The sequence below is a fragment of the Peromyscus eremicus genome, chromosome 22 (assembly GCF_949786415.1).
Source record: "Peromyscus eremicus chromosome 22, PerEre_H2_v1, whole genome shotgun sequence".
Lineage (NCBI taxonomy): Eukaryota > Metazoa > Chordata > Mammalia > Rodentia > Cricetidae > Peromyscus > Peromyscus eremicus.
The window spans coordinates 30,952,739-30,969,047 of record NC_081437.1 but is presented as its reverse complement, the minus strand read 5'-3'; positions in this window follow the sequence as shown (position 1 = coordinate 30,969,047).

Here is a 16,309-nt window from a genome sequence, read left to right as displayed (position 1 = left end):
TGAGTGCATTAACCTTTGAACTCAATTCTATCTGAAGCAAAGGCTTCGATCACCAATACACTCCCATCTTTTTTTTCACTATAAACTTATGTTTTATAGGATTATTTTTTTCAAAAATAATTGAGATGTTTTCTAGAACATGCTTTCATTAGTATGTATATTAATGCCAATGTATTTCACCATATTAGATAGATATATAAATATAGGTAAATGAATCATATAGATATAGGTACACAGAGATGGAATTTTACTACATGTACATACACATGTATAAATAAACTATTTCTCCCGTTTCGTATTTTTCTTCTAACAAAACTATTAAATAGCAAGCTCTGGCCTTCTAAGAAAATTTAAAAGTAAATATTAACATCAAAATTTAAAAGAATTCAAACAATAATTAAAGAATGCATAAGCAGACTCTATTTCATATATTTATAAAACACAAAAGTTAACATGTTTCTTTTGTTTTGGAGAATGGGAGGAGAGGAAGGAGGGGGAAACTGAGGTTGGTATGTAAAATAAATAAGTAAATAAAAATGTACTACAATTCTAAAATGGACTGAATTTTGAGCTCGACAGGTAGAGCATGCAGGAATAATATCTGGTGTCTCTCTTTGAGCCATTTATAACATAGTTGTGGCCCCAGACTCATTTGTTCTTAATAATAACAAGTACAGGAGCTGGAGGGATGGCTCAGTGGTTGAGAGTTCTGATTGTTCTTCTAGAAGGGCTGGGTTCAATTCCCAGCAACCACATGATAGCTCACAACCATCAATAACTCTGGCCTCCAATGCCTTCTCTAGCCTCCCTGGTACTGCACACATACACATGGTACACAGACATTCACATACATATACATATGATGCAAAACACCCATATACATAAAAAATAAATTAAGAAAAATAAACGCAAGCATAATAAATGCCGGTTGGGAAGAATGGCATTAGATGGCCTCAGAATGCTTGCTGGAAGAGGTTGCTTTCTAGAGATGAGGGGACTCCATAGGAGCCTTGAGTGACAGGTGTCATTTAGAGAGGGAGAAGGGAAGACTCTGATTCTTGGGTACAACTTAGTCAAGGAAACAGATCCAGGGGAGAATCTAATAAATAATGCACATTTTAAGGAATTCCAGCCTGGTGCATTTGTTAGATCCTTTTGTGTGAAAAAGTCTAGATACAGTTTCATGAGAAAAGGAAGCTAACAGGAAAAGAGAACGGGAGAGATGGGAAAGCGAGGATGTAGCTTCACTGCGTCCGACTTACGGCGATGGTTATGGCGGACGCAATGCACTGAGATCTGGCTGAAACGCACGTCAAGTGTTTACTGATCTTTTTATTTATCCCAGAGGTCTCCTCTCACTCTCTACAGAAATTGGTCACCAACAATGGGGCTCATAAGAAAGGAAGAACTGTTTGGAGAAAACTATGAGGCCAAAGCTGCCCTGTCATGTCATGCCTTCCCAGGCTGTGAAACTGGTCAGAACTCTGGCCACAGGAGAGGAGATGGTGCTCGTCCAAGAGTTCCTCAGAGGACCACAGCTGTTCTTCTCGAGGGTCGCGGCTGACATGTTTCCAATGGAGGGTACTTGAGAAGTAGGTCACCAACTAGTGAAAATGGCTTGAGGTTAACATTGATACATTTACCCATACTTCAATCTCTCCATCCATTTACCACTCATCATCTATCCATTTATCCATTCACCATGCCTCCCATCCATCCATCCATCCATCCATCCCATCTATGCATTCATTCACCATTTATCCATCCATCCATCCATCCATCCATCCACTATCTATCCCATCTATGCATTCATTCACCATTTATCCATCCATCCATCCATCCTCCCATCCATCCATCCATCTACTATCTATCCCATCTATGCATTCATTCACCATTTATCCATCCATCCATCCATCCATCCATCCATCCCTCCATCCATCTGTATTTCCATCTATTCACCAGTCAGCCAACATGTACACTACACCAAGAATCATGCCTATCATAAGAGTTATGATAAGTTCAGGCATAGTAGTGCCCACCTTTAATCCCAACACTTGGGGGGCAGAGGAGGGCCTTGGTGAGTTCAAGTACAACCTGGTCTATATAGCGAGTTCCAGGACAGCCAGGGCTACATAAAGAAGCCCTGTCTCAACCCTTCCTCCCCGGCCCCAAAAAGAGTTATAATAAGGATTACATAGTCTCTTCTACTTGAGGGGATCATAATCTATTTGCAAAGAAAGCCATGTGCAATTAACTTCTTAACTGTCCACATTTCTAGGTCTAATTTGGATGAAATATTTATCACATACCCACATTTGGTCACAAAATAATGGTATACCCAACCCAAATGCTCCAAGTAGGGAAAGACCATAGTTACCTTTCTCCCTATTCTCCCCCCCATCCAAGCCTCCTCCCTCTGCCGTTCTTCCCAGAGAGGTGATAATGAAAGATTGGATCTCAACTGGGCCACAGGCAGGGAATTTGCATTTTAAAGTTTGACAGATATTTATAGGCCTTTTGATCTTTCTCCTCTCTAGCCACCCTCCCTGGCCTTGCTGCCCTTTCCTCCCCCACCTCCCCCACCTCCATTTAAGAAATGATGGTTCCGGGTCCAGAGGTTCTTGGGATCTCCATCCAGCTACAAATATGGCAAATGCCATCTATTTATCAAGGTCTTTTCTCACTTCCTAACACCTACAACCACTATGTACGGTTCACATTATAGCCCCCCTCCCCTTTTCAAGTGAAGAAAATGAGGCTCCAGTTAAATAACTCATCCCAGATCTCTTGTAAGTGGGAAGAGAGCCCCTGGTTTGTGTGCCTCCAAACCTGTGACCTTCCCATTAAACCTGTCTGGTCCCCATAGGCCAGGCTGGTTATTCTGGCCTCCTTAGCTAAAAATCCCTCCTGGAAAAGGTAATCCTGCATTCCAGTCTGCTCGCTGGTGTTATTCTGGAAACAGCCCAATAAACGTCACCGTCTGATTTATTCAGGGACAAACTTGCAGCTGTCTTTTTCCTTTGCGGCTCCTCTCGGGCCCTGACGGCTTTTCTTTCACACAAATTCCTGCACCCAACAGCTGCATGTTTTAGATGTGGAAGCTTTATCCACAACCCTACGCCCTACAGGATGGAAGTGTCTCCTAAGACAGCCTGCCAGAAGCAGCAAGCTGAGCCTCAGACCCGAGGGTCACGTTTATCAGAGTACAGATCTGATACACTAAAGTTGAAGACAAAAGAACAAGGTGTGCCAATGAATGCCTAGGTGGACTCAGGGCATTGCCTCGCTCCTCAGTGCAAACCAGCGAGGACAAGTCGCTGCTGGTACCTTGTGACCTCGCTGAAACTCAGGGTTTAGCCGTGGAGCCAGAATCGGAACTCAGGTGACTATAGCAAAACCATTATGCAGGTGCTGGGTGACCTATGAAATGTGCCTCTGTGCTGAGAGGAAAGCGCCAACTCAGTGAAGAGATTAATCTAGTCATTCCGTGGACTTGGGAGGCCAAGTCTGTAACCCAACCACTCCTGCATTCACAAGCACCCAAATCATATTTTGACCCAAGTGGGCTCCGGTCAAGAACTGGCAACTCTCACTAGCCCACAAGCCTCTCCTAACACGCTCTGAGATGGTTGGTGACAAGTCAGAGCGATCTGTAAGTTCCTTAGAAAATCCCTAGCCCTCGACTCCCAACCCCCACCCCCACCCACTCCCAAAGAGGGAGGCTTAGAAGTGCCAAGTTGGGAGCCCTAAGAGTCATTACGGGTTGCAGAATGTTCCTGTTGAGCTTGAGAGATCAGGTTCAAAGCTTCCGCAGGCAGCTCCCTCCTTCTTTCTCATCTCCAATCCAAGGAAGGCTAGCTTCCCTTCCCCACTATTGCTGCGGATTAATTCCTTTGGTTAATGCTCCGCTGGATGGGGGATGGGGGGCATCTGGGCAACCCGGCCATTCTTTCTGCTCTCTCGCTGTGGACTCCAGTCCCACGGAAAAAGCCCCTGGGAGAGCTACCTTCCAAGAAACCAAGCACAAAAGAAAGAGCTGGGGGTTGGGGATTTAGCTCAGTGGTAGAGCTAAATATGCATGGCCCTGGGTTCGGTCCTCAGCTCCGGAAAGGGGGAAAAAAAAAAGAGCTGACCTCCCACAGGGCGCACTTGGGTGTGGATTGGGCGCCCCACAAGCCTTCTTTTCTTGGCAATTCCCTGTCAGTTTTGATGCTGTGGTCCAGCACTCAGGCAATAGATGATGGGGGTCCAATGGCATCCAGTCTGACTCATGATGTCAGCCCCGGTCTAATCCCAATCACTCTTTCAGAAACCATAGCCCATTTCTGCCAAGATATTTTTATTGATTATCTATACATACCTAACTTCATTGTGCTCGGAAATGTTACACCTTCACCTTAACTATCAATCACAGGATCTATCATGAGACTGCTTTTGAGCTGCATCTTAAGAGATAGAAGCCTTTGAGCGGTCTATCTCCAGAAACATTTCTGCATCTTGGTCTTACCCACTCTGGAGCAACTAGTTGACCTGCTTACAGTAATGTTTCTCATTGACCCTAGGTGGATCACTGTGCTTGCTTGCAACCCAGCAATTTTCTCTTATTTTAAAGCACTCAACATTGGCATCAGTTCATGCAGTATCTCTTAGCCTTTTTGGAGTTACACAAAACTTTTAGTATCTTAGCGTGTCTGTAGATATCCTCACTAGTGAGATATACCTGATTTTTATTGTATGACTGAAGCTTGTCTCTGACACACCTCATACTGAGGACTTCTGCTCTAGACAGCAAGCTCCCTGCCCTGGGGAAAACTACATCTGGTTCCCCAAGTGACCCCAGTACATAGTGGGCCATATGTTGGCTGAATTAATAATTCTAGAAAAAAAAATTGTTGAGAACAAAGTCTCATACTACCTTGTAAAGGAAGTAGATGCTCATCTGTCCCAAAGAAATAGCACTGAATGACCTTAAGCACAGCTCATATGGGCCCCAAGGCTGCACTTAATAGGGCAGAAGTCAGAGCTGGTAGGTTAATGTGACTGGCCAGTCTAGAAGAGCAAAACACCTTGGGAGGGTATATCCCAGGTCTGATGCCAGGTGTATAATTCTGAAGACTATGCACCTCAAGCCAGGGGCTCTCCATGTTGGCCTACTCAAACCTCATCTTAGTATGTTATAAAAACAGATTAAGGTTGATGAGATGGCTCAGCCAGTTAAGGTACTTGTCACCAATTCTGACAACCTGAGTTTGGTCCCCTGGATCCATATGTGGAAGGAGAGAACCTACTCCCAAAAATTGTCCTCTTGCTTCCACAAACAAGGATATATATACACACACAGTTATTATTGCATTATTACTTCATGTAATCTTTAAAAAGTTAAGCAGAATTATTGGCCCACAGACTGACTCACGGAGCATTTGTTTTGTTTTGTTTGAGACAAGGTCTCAGTATGTTGGCCTTGGCTGGCCTAGAATTCATAGAGATTCTCCTGCCTCTGCTTCTCGAATCAGCACTCGAGATTAAAAGTGTACATTATCATGCCTGGCAAGTCAAAAACCTAGAAAAACATGGAGAGATATGAGGGTCTTGAAGAAAAAGAGAAAAGGAAAATAGTTGATTTTGATTCTGTTTCATTTACCAAATGTAACAGAATAAAGGATCTCACTCTCCTCCTTCATCCTGCCTCCCTCTTTTTTTCAAGCTATTTAGCCTTTCTAAAAGGCTTCTGAAAGCATGAAGATTTTTTTTTATTACTGTGCTATTGTTTAAAGCAATCACACATTAACTAGCACAGCTCTCTGGCTTACTCACTCTGGAATTGGCAGAGTATCATTGCGTACATAGTTTACGTAAAGCTAGTAACCAGGATCTTAGGTAGTAACTGAGGACCGCACAGGCCAACAGGATCCACCCCCTTCCTGTCCCAAGGAGGACTCATGCAGACCCTCCAGAAGCCAGCAATGGGAGCTCTAAACTCTGTTCTGCTGGTGCTTCTCCATCATTACTTCAAAACAAAGAAAGAAGGCCTCATGGGAGATAGAAAGCTCATGGTCACTCTGGCCTGATCAGATAAGATATAGAACCCCCAAAACTCCATGAAGCAAAGGAGTCCCACCCACAATGGCTTCATCAAACTTGAGGCAAGTCCAGGAGAGCTGTACTAGGCCATTATGATGGCCAGTCAGGTTTGGAAACTGACAAGGACTTCAATGTGGTCACAGTTGTCCTGGTCCTCTAAATGGCTGAGATCAAAATCTCTACCCGGATCTGGGAGAAATGGCCTCTAGTCTTTTCCCTCACAATTCTGCCTCAAAACTCATTTCTGAGGCCACTGTTTCCATGAAGTCTTCCTGGTTCCCCCTCTTTCCCCGCACAGCACATTTTTAGTGTCTTTACACTATGCGCTATCCCTCTCTTCATTGGAAGTCTGTAATAGGAAACAATGTGGACTACGTGTGGATAAAACCCTCATAGATTTTGTTTAAAGTGAATTAAGTAATGCCCTCAGTTTACCTCAATCTATTCAAAACTTTGTCACTTCAAATGGGTAGTGAATGCAAAAATCATGAATGAGATATTTCACACCATCCACATTCAGTGTGCATTTGACATTTGGAGCGCTCGTGGAGTCAGTGAATGAATGCCATTCGGGATAGCACAGGGCAGTTCTCAACTTGTGGGTCACGACCCTTTCACAGGAGTCACCTCAGATCATCAGAAAACACAGATATTTACATTATGACTCATAACACTAGCCAAATTACCGTTATGAAGTAGCAACAAAAGTACTTTTATGGTTGGGGGGGATGTCACCACAACATGAGGAACTGTATTAAAGGGTCTCAGGTTAGGAAGGTGGAGAACCGCTCTCTTTTAGGCTTCTGTGGCTTCTGCCTCTGGGTGCTCAGAAGGGACACAGTTCCTGGGAGCAGAGCAGCTAGTCAGAAAGGTTCTGAGCCAAGGCACAGGTCCCATTTTATGTCACTTGGCACGCGATATTTGGTCAGATATTTTAAGGGACAGTAACTTCGGGTAATAGACACATTGTTTCTGGGGAACGAGAAAAAAAAAAAAAAAAAAGCAAACCGCCAGGGCAGTTTTCTTCAGAGAGAACACCGGTGGGAAGAAGCCTGAGGCACTGCAAGAACAAGAGCCAGACCGTCTGTGATCATCTGCTCCTGGGCTACGGCGGCGAGGCAGCCTAGGGTAGATAAAAGAGATGGGGGCTCTGAACCATGCCTCACCTTCCCACGCGCACAGGTTACTTCGGGCCACCCAAAAACGGCTGGCTGCAGTGGTTGGAGGAGGATTTGGTGGGTTCGTGATGTGACCAAAAACACAGCTGCAGCAAAAACATGTTCTCAGAACAGATCTCTTCCAAAAAAACAGGTTGAGCCAGTTCCTGGCCGCAGGCTTCTCGAGAGAGTTCACTGGCTTGCTTCGTAACTCAGCTTCGATTAGTTCGATGGGAAAGGGCTAAATCGCTTTTGTCAATAAAGTAGTGCCGATGAGTATAGGTTGTGTATAGCCTCCCAGCGAACAGACAGATGAGGAAATCGCAGCACAGGCACCTTCTTCCCACAGAGGGGCTGGAGCTACGCACGCCTGCGCACTAGTTCGTTTCTAACGCTTTTCCTCAAAGCACCAAAGACCAAACTTTCAGTTCATTTTATAGTCCTCAGAAAAGGCCTCTGGAAATGGCAGCAAGAGTCCAGCATTTTCGGAGGAGCATTGTTCTCAAAATGCTAGCCCCCTACCCCACCCCACTCTCATACACACATTAGAACACTTAACTGGGATGCCTCTTTTGTTGTTTGGTTAGGTTTTTTGTTTAGTTTTATAGCTAACCTTGAACTATAGATCCTTTTGTTCTGCCTCGGGAGTGTTGAAATCACCATGCCCAGCTAACCTACATACTCCTTTCTTATTTTGGTTTTTCGAGACAGGGTTTCTTTGTGCAGCCTTGGCTGTCTTAGACTATCTCTGTAGACCAGAGCTGGCCTCGAACTCACAGTGATCTGCCTGCCTCCACCTCCCGATTGCTGGGATTAAAGGGCGTAGGCCACCACGGCCCAGCAAAGTGGATATTGTCAAACAAGCAGGGGGCTGGGTATGTAACCATCTTGTGCAGAGCAGGAGGTGGACAGCAGAGAGACATGAGAAGAGGAGGAGCCCCCTTTCAGTCCATGGTCTGGTGGGTAGTGTAGTGGAGGGGGCTAGCGCAGAGCAGGAAAGTCTGTGTGAGGCTATGTGACTTCCCAAGAGAGTGAGAAGCATCTGGACAGGAGGGGAGAGTGAAGGAGGAATTGGAAAGCCACAGTGACCAGTAACTCGGGCAGGCAGGCTATCCAAAGGGAAAACAGACCACGGCCTCCCCAAGAGGCAGCACAGTGGCTGCTGTGTGAAAAGACAAGGTTACGAGCCAGGAAAGAGGACAGCCTGTACTGTGTAGGAAGGAAGGGAAGACAGAAGCCACCTCTTGTCCTATTACCAGTCCCTCGGCAGAGACACTGCGGGGGCTCCCCAGCTCTGCCAAGGACAAGGACGCTCCTCTTCAGTACCCGCTGCAAACGCTGTACCACAAGTGACTGAAGTCTTGTCCAGCTCCTGCAAAATACCTGCCTTTCTAATCTTAACAATATCACACAAAGGCCAGTGGAAGACAGCCTCTCTTCTCTCTGTGCCTGGCTTTCTTGCCTTCTACTCCTCGAGCATGGCCTTCCTGAGAAGTAATTAGATTATCTCTCCGGAACGCTTGGAGCTACGGGACGGAGAACATCGTGCGCACACATACAGGCACGGTCATTATTGCAAACTCCATTTCCTTTGTTCGGAATCCATCTCCTGGCAACAGCTGTCTGGCTTCGAAAGGCAACAACAGCTGCAGTAATGAGCCCACTATTGGAGTGATGACAGTCCCTCCGTCCCACCAAGCAGCTGTCCTTTCAAGTGAGATTTTGTCCCTCCCTTGGGGCTAGACAACACTAAGAGCTATTTGTGTTTTAGGTTTGCCTAGAGGAGAGTCCGCTCCTTTCCCCATGGTACGCTCTAAATTCTGCCATGGATTGATGAGCTTTGCTATAGATGTGACAAGCCTCTCTGTCTTTGGTTCCTTACTCTCCAGCAGAAAAAAAAACCTGACTTACCTCTTGAGGTTGCTGTGACGTCCCAAAGATGTAATAAAACCTTTCACAAACTCTAAGGCACTGTTTCTGAACTAGAAATCAAGAAGGCCTCTTTAACAAGTGAAAGGAAAAGAACTGGAACTATAAGTTACCTCTGTAAGCTTCTGAGCTGGCTTATAAAGATAAATGGTCACGGAGGATTGGTAGAAAGGGATTCTGGACAAGAGCCTGGCTTGGATTTGAAGATCTGAGCAATCAAGAGAGAACTGAGTGAAAGACATAACCCAGCCATAGGCTGATAAAAAGAAATGCAGACCGGGGCCTGGAGAGATGGCTCCGCGGTTAAGAGCACTTGTTGCTCTCTCAGAGGATCTGGGTTTATTCCCAGCACCACATGGCAGCTCAGTATGCTGTAACTCCAGCTCTGGGGGATGTTTTCTTCTGGCCCTATGGGAGTATGCAAGATGAATTGCTAAACAGTCTTATTAATAAAAAACCCAGAGCCAGATATTGGAGTAAATGCTAAAAGATCAGAGAAGCAGAACAAGCCACAGCCAACCTCACCTTGTCAACTCCTCAGCTGATCCTGTTTCCATGAATCCTCAGACTGAAAGCCTCTGAGTCCTCACCCCTGAGGGTCTCAGTTGAACTGCTGATAAAAGCCTAAAAGCTTAAAAGCCTCTAGTTCCTAGTGTTCACATCTTATATACCTTTCTGCTTCCTGCCATCACTTCCTGGGATTAAAGGGGTGTGCCACCAGGCCAGGCTCTGTACCCAGTGTGGCCTTGAACTCACAGAGATCCAAATGGATCTCTGCCTCCCGAGTGAGAGCATTAAAGGCATGAGTGCCACCATTTTCTGGCCTCTATGTCTAATCTAGTGGCAGTTCTGTTCTCTGACCCCAAGACAAGTTTATTAGGGTGCACAATATATCAATCACAGGAGTACTTCATGCACTCGGTGCACAGACATGCATGGAGGCAAAACACCCATACACAGAAAATGAATAAAAACAATCAAAGTAAATAAAAATACATAAATCAATCAATCAAACCCAGAGTGTATCTAAGGAGGAGGGACACACAGGTTGGAAGGGTCAGCAGGGCCCAGATGATGGGGGTTCTCACGTGACAGGCAGAGAAGTTAAGATTTTGATTCTGTACTTCTTTTATAAAAACAAATACATCTCCAATTTTTAAAAAAGAATGGGTCGATTTAGGTCATAGTACCATCTAGAAAGATATCAAGTATATTTTTAACGCTTTGATACTAGTCTTACTTGATTTTCTTTTTGAAATTAAAATATAATTGTATCATTTATCCCCTTCTCTTCTCTCTAACTCTTCCCTTCTCCCCCCTCCCTTTCAAATGTATAGCCTCATAGTCTCCAATTACCACTGTTACATATATGCAAATAAATATATACATGCAACCTGCTGAATTCATTTAGTGTTGCTTGTATACATATTTTTTTCTTTTTTCTTTTTCTTTCTTTTTTTTTTTTCCCCCCCGAGATAGTTTTGGTGCCTGTCCTCGATCTCATTCTGTAGACCAGGCTGGCCTCGAACTTACAGAGATCTGCCTGTCTCTGCCTCCCGAGTGCTGGGATTAAAGGCGTGCGCCGTCGCCGCCGCCACCACCACCCAGCACATATCTTTTCATTTTAAATCATTTATCTGTTTGTTCATATGCGTGCAATACCCACAGAGGACAGAAGAGGGCGCTGGATCCCCTGGAGCAGGAGTCACAGGTGGTTGTGAGCTGCCCAACGTGGGTACTGGGAACCAAACTTCTGTCTTCCTCCAGGCCAGTCCGCACTCTCAACCACTGAGCCACCTCTTCAGCCTCAAGGAATCTTTCAATAACGTGAAAAGATGCTGAACAGTGGTGGCGCACGCCTTTAGTCCCAGCACTCGGTAGGCAGAGGCAAGGGGATCTGCAAGAGTTCAAGGCCAGCCTGGTCTACTAAAGGAGTTCCAGGACAGCCAGGGCTACAATAATGTGAAAAGGCAAGGAATTGCTGAAGTCTAGCGATCTTTTAGTCTTGTACCCTGTGTCCTGTGATTTCATCAGCCAGGGCAAGGCGTCTGTACTGGGCTGGTTTTTGCCTCTCTGTCTATGCCCCTGGCCAGGCTTAGCTGCTCTTGTACCTCTGGCTACTCTCCATTTGACCGACTTCCCAGTTACCAGCTTCCTTGCTTAATAAAAATAGAACCTCTCAGGCCCCAGCTCAGGCTTACAGATCCACATTTCCAAGAAAATGAAGTGAAATGTCATTAAGGAAACAGGTTTTCCCTCTCCCCAAGAAACCATTGTCCTCCAGAAAGTGGATGCTGCGGAATGTGAACTCCAGGCCCGCACGTAAGCAGCAGGTCCACCGTGAGCTTCGAGTCTGCTGGGGGTGGAGGAAGGCTTCTTGGCCTACAAAAGTCTGGGGACAGGCCTCAGCTGCTCAGCACTATACTGTTGGGAGGGAAATGACGCCGATCTTTTCTGTCTCCATGGGAAAAACTTTTCTTCTATCATTTTTGCTGTCTTCTCTAGATTATCTTTAAGAAGAAAAATAAGACGACTCAAAAAAAAAAAAAGACTCTCTTCTCACTTCCTGTTGCCATGAACACCTCACTGTCAACAATGAATTTTTTTTTTCTATTAAAATATTAATGTGGAGCCAGGCGGTGGTGGCGCATGCCTTTAATCCCAGCACTGGGGAGGCAGAGCCAGGCGGATCTTTGTGAGTTCGAGGCCAGCCTGGTCTCCAAAGCGAGCTCCAGGAAAGGCGCAAAGCTACACAGAAAAACCTTGTCTCGGAAAAAAAAAAAAAAAAAAAAAAAAAAAGCAAAAAAAAATTTTTTTAAATGTTCAATTGAGTCAAAGCATTAATTTCATATAACCCTCTTAAAACACCGTAATATTAGATTATATTTCCCATATTAAATGTTCTCCATGAACATGATTCCCCTGTTTTTTTCATGTATAATATTCTACCACATAAAGGGTACATGATTTATATAATCACCTCTTTGCTATCAGATGTTTGATTGAATAATTTACAATCATAACTGTGGTGATTATTGTTGTTCACAATCATTTGATTGCATATTTGTTTAGTTCTATAGAATATAACTTTGTGCCCAAACTACGTTTCAGTCTAAAATATTTTCTTAAATGGAATGGCTGATCATCCCATAAGCAGCATGTGGGAAGGACCACTTTCTTCCTCCCCCTCCCCCTTTCAGACTATGCCAATTTGGGAGGTGAAAAAAGGCCTCGCCTCATTGATTCCATTTGCGTGTCTTTGATTACTAATGAGGTAAACATTTTTTTTTTTTCTGTTTATTAACCACTTGCACTTCTCTTGTGAGCTAGCTGTTCACCTCCCCAGTAGCGAGCTGGTGTTTTCCTCATCTGTATGAGATTTTCGTAGCAGTGACCTTTTGACTATCATATTTGACTAGTCCATATCAAAATATTGAGAAATGTGTTTCCCCATTTGTTCCCGGCCTTGTCATTTGCTTTGCAGATGTCAGTCCATGTGAAAATACAGAAATCCAGATTAAACACAGGCAAAAGCAGAGGCCGAGCTCTGTGCAGACATCCTACCGAAAACAGTTTCAGCCTTCATTTTAGTAACAGGAGCTTGAGCGCTCTTGGAGACTAACGGAGAAGCAACTTGGCGTTTTTTTTTTTCTTTTTGTTCTTCAGTCTGGTTAAAACAGAGGGTGCTCCTTGAAGAACAACATCCTTGCAAACTGCTTTCAACTTTTTGACATGGGTATTAAAATGCCACCCCAAATACCAGTGGTGATAAAGAACGGGACTTGAAAGGGGAAAGAGGTGTAAATGTAACACTGGGAACTCTTTTTTGACTCTTGCTGCCCAGTTGCTGAGGAACCACCGGTGGGGGACTCAGGCCTCCCACACATCTCGGTCTCAGGTGGTAGAAACCTTGGTCGTTTCAGGCTGCTCGAGTCTCAAAGTTTTGAACCGAGACGAGCTGTGTTCACGGAATAACGGTAGCCAGAGCATCCGGTGTGCAGGCTCTCTTAGGAGAATCAGCTTCCTCTTCCTCTTTTTGCTGCCCCTGTCCTTCATCTGATGTCCCTTGTACCTTTCCCACACTGCCCCCCTCCATTCTGCGCCTGCTCACAACTCCTCATTTTGTGCCAAAGTGATAACTGTGTTTTCTTTTCCCCCAAATGAACGTATCTGGTGGTATTTTCAAGGGGGAAAGCTGCTTCGGGACAGGGTTGCTTTGGGGTGGATTCTTTTTGGAAAAAAATCTCACTGCTCTTCTGTCTGTGTTCACTAGGCAAAGAGCCTCACATCACTTGACTTGGGGGGAGGTTCTCCATACTTGAGGAAGGGAGTCTCTTTCCAGTTCCAGGACGATGACTTCCCAGCCTCCAGACTATGCTGACTGGAAGGGACAGAATGATGAGTGTCACTTCTGGCCAGCAACTCCTCGGCAGGGGCTTCGGAAATGATAGCATTTCCTCTGGCTAAAATTTTGTGAAAGTGTAGCATATTTCTTTCCTATCTGTTAAAAGTAATCTCTTATTCTTTGGCACTTTCATACATGTTTATAAACCACTTGAGTCCTTGCGCCCCGGCTGCCTCCCTCAACATCCTTCTTCCCTCCGAAACCTTTCTCCTTCCCAGTGAAGTCCCCCTCCCACCTCACGTTGCAAGTGTGTGTGTGTGTGTGTGTGTGTGTGTGTGTGTGTGTGACCGATGCTTACATGGGCATGGGTGAAGGAGCAGGTATCCACAGGAGCCTGGGCGAGTTATCAGTGGCTACCCCATTGCAGAAAACAACATTCCCTCCCCCAGCATCCCTTAATGGCCTTTGCGGGGCGGGGGATGGGGACCTTATAATTCCCTTCCTTATCCATGAAGAATGTTGATGGGACGAATCACCTCTGCCTTTTGTGTCTCCTATGAAGTAGGTCCTAACTATTTGCTTCCTATCGTTTTCTGCAACTTTTATTGTCTGCAGGACTAACCCGCAGCCTGTGAAAATCCTTTATTCTCCCACCACCTGATGCTCTCCAAGCAGCTGATTTTTAAGGAGACCAAAACCAAGCATTACTCTTTGCCTTCACAATGAGCCACAATACTTTTATTTTATTTGACTGTCTGCCTGTCTTTCTCTTCCTTTTTCTTTCTTACTTTCTTTTTTTTCTTTCTTTTTTTGTTTTTGTTTTTGTTTTTGTTTTTGTTTTTGTTTTTTCGAGACAGGGTTTCTCTGTGTAGCCCTAGCTGTAGACCAGGCTGGCCTCGAACACACAGAGACTTGCCAGCCTCTGCCTCCTGAGTGCTGGGATCAAAGGCATGTGCCACCACCACCTGGCTGTTTCTTTTTCTTTCTTTCTTTTTAAAGATAGTATCTCACTGTGTCACCTTGGCTGCCCTGGAACTCACTATGTGAACTGTAGACCAGGCTGACCTTGAACTCACATCCTGTCTTTGTGTTCAAAGTGCTAGGATTATAGGCACCCACCGCAATGCCTGGCTGGCCTTTCTTAGTTTGTTTCTTTGTTTCTAACAATGACAGTGGAATAAAAGATGGCCTCTGCAGACTCTCCCTTGAGTTTTGCTGAGTCTCCCACAGGTGTGGTAACATGGGGGCCTGAGAACATTAGCCAAGCTAATCAACTCATGGCTGACTTTAATTCTATTTAATAGTTCAAGGATGTTTGGCTGTTTTCTCCCATCCCACACACTGCTCCCTTTTCTCCACAAGTATTATCTTTGTCTTTTGTTGAATTTGATGCCAAGACTATGTGATGGAATGAAAGAGTCCAAATTTTTAATTTATTCCTGACTAATAAACACTAGGAGCCGGAGGTGAGGCGCATGCCTTTAATCCCAGCACTGGGGAGACAGAAGCAGGTGGATCTGAGTTCCAGGCTAGCCTGGTCTACAGAGTGAGTTCCAGGACAGCCAAGGCTACACTGAGAAACACTGTGTCGATAACTACATAACTAAATAAATAACACCAGCTCCATTTCTTGTCTGTCAAGACCAGGGATAGACTGGCCAATGCACTCTGGGTCGCCGTGCCTTTGAGGTTGACAGAGGGTGTATCTCTCAGAACAGACAGAAATCCCAGTGAAGACACATGTGCTGGTACATGATCAGGAGACTGACGCAAGAGGACCAAGAGTTGTCAAGCAGCCAGGGTCATAGACAGAGACTCTGGCTCAAAAATCAAAGAAACAACCTAGAAATGAATCTACACGAAACCAGGAGCGTGAGTGTCCCTGGAGAGGAAGTGTGGGCTGGAACTTCTGGAATTATTGCAGCTGGTTCTGGGTGTGACACAGGCAGAGAGCCTTGGGTGAGGTTACCGCTTGGAGAAAAGAAGCTGAGTCCGGTGACCTTGTGCAAAACTTTTACCCAGTGTGCTTTGCGTTCTCTCCTGTAAGATAAAGGACCCGCCTACCTAGGTAGGTGACCTCACTGATTTCATGAGAGCATGTGAGAAAGACTCTGTGTTCACTTCTCAGCCTAGACTAAGCGCTGCTGGGACTCAGAAAGCATAATTTCGGTTACCAACATTAGGACCTGAGTGTGTTTGTTTTATGAAAGAAGAAAATGTTCCTCCTAAAATTTTCTGTTATAAGAAATATTTAAATATCACTTATCCCCTGTTGGATTGTGGTAATGATGTGTTAAAGACCAAGGAAAATAAATACCTGGGGTGGAGACAGACAGACAGATGCCCTGGAGTGGAGGCAGACGGACAGATGCCCTGGAGTGAGTGGAGGCAGATGGACAGATGCCCTGGAGTGAAGGCAGACAGACAGATGCCCTCTGCAGTAGAACCACGAGCCTTACGGTGTGCAGCTAGGAGCCTCGCACAACCCTCTCCCATTTCTTACTTCTCTTGGGACATATGTCTCACTGGAGTCTTGAGACCCTGGAATCAGTCTGCCTGGGTCTAAACAGTCCTTCAAACTCATGACACAGAACACGTTTTCTCAGCCTCAGTATTTCTGTATCATTTAAATGTAGTGAAACAGATAAAGGACTCAGTACTAGAGAAATGTATTGTTTCGGTTATTACTGTTCTCACACCAAGGATTACCATAGGATGGCCTAGGAACAGTGTGGCTCACATACATACAACTTTTGCATCAGACTGTTAAAAGTTAGGCCTGTTAGTAATTGTGCGG